Source organism: Otolemur garnettii, unplaced genomic scaffold, assembly GCF_000181295.1.
Source record: "Otolemur garnettii isolate 467f Iridium unplaced genomic scaffold, OtoGar3 scaffold00034, whole genome shotgun sequence".
NCBI lineage: Eukaryota > Metazoa > Chordata > Mammalia > Primates > Galagidae > Otolemur > Otolemur garnettii.
In genome coordinates this window covers 13,513,566-13,517,523 of record NW_003852429.1, presented here as the reverse complement: position 1 = coordinate 13,517,523, position 3,958 = coordinate 13,513,566, and positions in this window count along the sequence as shown.

The window sequence follows — 3,958 nt, the reverse complement described above, 5'->3', positions numbered from 1 at the left end:
ACACTGAGCAAGAGTATACCCAACCATCAACACATGTACACTGAGCAAGAGTGTACCCAATCATCAACACATGTACACTGAGCAAGAGTGTACCCTACCCTCAACATGTGTACACTGAGCAAGAGTGTACCCAACCATCAACACACGTACACTGAGCAAGAGTGTACCCAACCATCAACACGTGTACACTGAGCAAGAGTATACCCAACCGTCAACATGTGTACACTGAGCAAGAGTGTACCCATGTACACTGTTTTGTTTTATTTATTTTTTTTGAGGCGGAGTCTCAAGCTGTCACCCTGGGTAGAGAACCATGACGTCACAGCTCACAGCAACCTCCAACTCTTGTGCTTAAGCCATTCTCCTGCCTCAGCCTCCCGAGTAGCTGGAATTACCAGCACCCACCACAGTGTCCGGCTATTTTTTGTTACAGTTGTCATTGTTGTTTAGCTGGCCCAGCCTGGATTCCAACCTGGCCAGCTCCAGTGTATATGGCTGGCGCCCTAGCTGCTGAGTGACAGGCACTGAGCCTGACCAACAGATTTTCAACAGAGACAAAGCTGCTGTCTATGGCAAGGAGATGACATCTAGCACTTCTAGGCTGGAGAGAATGCAGTACCTGGCTCCAACTTTTCCAAGGAATGGCTGACTCTCTTGTTCTAGACGATGTAGCTGAAGTTGAAGTGAATGGTCTTTTACCAACCTGAAAGTCCTATGGCCCCTCAGAATTATGCCACAGGAAATGGAGCAATGAAGCCTAGGTATAGCACATCTCTTTCTGGATGTTACACTTTTGATTAATAGTTACTTATGAATTTAATATTACAAAAATTATAAGAAATCCTTATTTATTATCTTTAATAGATAGATGTGTTTTAATTGAAAATAACTTCTACTTTAATGATATAGTATAGGAACTGGAATTTTAGGACATTTTAGAATTTTCTATTTTCTATGATAACAGAGTTGAGTTTTAGTGGTTACTACTTTGTTATTATATTGGTTCCTTTTGTATTATGTTGTGCTTAATAAAGAAACAGGTAAACCACTTGAAATAGTTGCCTTGGGGATCAGGACTTGAGGTGGGGAATGGCAGGAGAGATTTGCTATATTTGACTCTCGGTTCTTTGATACTATGTGTTTTTTAAGTGTAGTGCATAACTTTAATATTTTTCAAAGAAAAAGAAATCACATGCATTTTAGAAAGATGGGGAAAATGGCAAACAGAATGGGAATCTAAGGAAGTCTCGATGATAGAAGGTGAGTCTTGATCATGAGAATGACCTGATTCTTTAGTTCCAGCTGCCTCGCTCCCTTTTCAGCTTTTGATAATCTAAAATAAATTTTAAAAAGTAGCTCTTTTACCTACATCAAACCTGACATCTTTGAGTTGCAATCAGAAGAATCCTATATAATAGGATCGTTTTTATTTATAAGCAGCATGTAAAATCTTACTACCAGGATTTATTATATATAGGATCTTATAGTGTCAGTAGGTGATATTAGTTTTATTTTAAGTATATTTGGGAGCCAGCAAAGGGTTGTAACCAAGAGAAGGATAAATCTGATTTATCCTATAAAAACTCTCTGCCTGCTGGACAAATAGCCAACTATGTTAGATTGGATGAAAGAACAGGCAAGTTAGGATGACTTTGTGATCCTTTAGGTCATCAGTGATGATAACTTTATGTTGAGACAGATTCTCACTCTGTCATTCGGGTAGAGTGCTGTGGTGTCATAGCTCACAGCAACCTCAAACTTCAAGACTTATGCGATTCTCTTGCCTCAACCTCTAGATTAGCTGGGACCACAGGTGTCCACCAAGACACCGGCTAATTTTTCTATTTTTATTAGAGATTAAGTCTTGCTCTTTCTCATGCTGTTCTCAAACTCTCTAACCCAAGCAATCGACCTGCCAATAGATCCCAGAGTGCTAGGATTATAGGCATGAGCCACCCTGTGCCTGGCCTACATTTTTGTTTTGTTTTCCAAAATTTTACAAGGACACAAATGACCGTTTAACATGGATAGTCTTTGTAATGCTTCAGTCATGGCTGCAAGTGTGCCCATCACCTGAAGAATCAGTTAGGGTTGGGATCTTCCCCTCTTCTCCTCTCTGCTTTTTCTAATCATTTTTACTTCCTTTTGTACACTTGTGTGCCCACAGGTTAGTTCTATTTACTAGAGAGTACATGTGGTGTTTGTGTTTCCGTTCTTGAGATACTTCACTTACAATGATGATCTTCAGTTCCATCTACATTGTTGCAAAAGGATGATTCTAATTCATCCTTTCATTATGTCTGAGTAGCACTCTGTGGTACACATCTACCATATTTTGTTAATCTACTGTGAATTAATGGGAACTGAATTGATCCCATATTATTGCAATGTGCATTGTGCTGCAATAAATATTCAAGACCAGGTGTCTTTTGATAAATGACTTTTTCCCTTCTTTGGGTAAATTCCCAGTGGTGGGATTGTTAGATCAAATGGTAAGTCTACTTTTAGTTCTTTGAGAAATCTTCCTACTGTTTTTCTGTAGAGATGATTCTAACTTGCAGTTCCACCAATAGTGTGTAAGTGTTCCTTTCTCTCTGCATCCACGCCAATGTCTGTTGTATTTGGACTATTTAATGAAAGCCTTTTTCACCAGGGTACAGCAATAACTCATTCTGGTTTTACTTTCACTTCCCTGATGGTTATTGATGCTGTACATTCTTCAGATTTTTTTTTGCCATTTTTACATTTTATTTTGAAGATTTTCTGTCCATATCTTTTGCCCACTTTTTTAATGGAGTTGTTTCCTTTCTTACTGACTTGTTTGAATTCTTTGTACATGGTAGATTCTGGCTATTAGCCCTTTATCAGATGTAGAGCTTGAGATTATTTTTTCCATTCTGTATGTTGTTTATTTGCTGTGTTGATTATTTCCTTAGCTATTCAGAAGCTTTTAAATTTTAATAAAGTCCCATTTGTTTATTTTTTGTAGCTGTAATTGCCTTTGAAGTCTTAGTCATAAATTCTTTGCCCCATTGTGATATCTAGAAAAGTTTTTCCCAGATTTTCTTCTAAAATTCTTATGGTTTCATGGCTTCTTAGTTAAGGATTTTATCCATCTGGAATTAATTTTTGTGACTGGTGAGAGGTAGGAGTCCTGTTTCATTCTTCTGCATGTGGCGACCCAGTTTTCCCAGCCCCATTTATTCAATAGGGATTATTTTTCTTGGTATATGTTGTTGACTGCTTTGTCAGAGATGAGCAAAGTTTTAGCAGGAATAAGGAAAATCAATGGTTACAGTAAGAATCTGGTTGAAGGTGGAGCTAATTAAAACTATAGCATTTTGGACACTGGTTTATGAGATGAAGATTGGAACACTGAATTGTTCCATTATTTTGTTCTAAATACTTATTTTGCATAAAGAGAAAATATTGACACAGCAGTTTTATGTGAGAAAAATAAATAAATTATTAGAGATTTCAGACTCTGATCTTCTCTTTCTAATGGAGCATCTGAAGTGTATTAGAGATGTGTAGATACATTTGTATGAGGTCTGTGTGTCCAGATATTTTGTCCCATAAGCCAGCTGACTGAATTCAGGTTGGTTACTTCCAGCATCTATGAAAAATGGATAATTGATTTTGACCTTTGGAAAGTTTGAAAACATACATGAGTAGAATATCATCTAGTTATTTTAGGATTCAAAAATTGTAAGCATATGATCAACCCATACAATTTACTCTCTAAGGAAATGGAGCACTGCCTGTGCTTCTAATTGCCTTTCATTGGAAGAGCCTTCCTGGTGTCCCCGTCCTTTACCTAGAGCGGATCCTGGGTAGTGGGATGGCTTATACACATGTCCTCAGAGTCTTATGTCTGGGAACTATCATACATCCATCTTAGGACAAACTTGGGTACATTTATTCATATGAACTGTGTTCCCTATCACTACATTCTTAA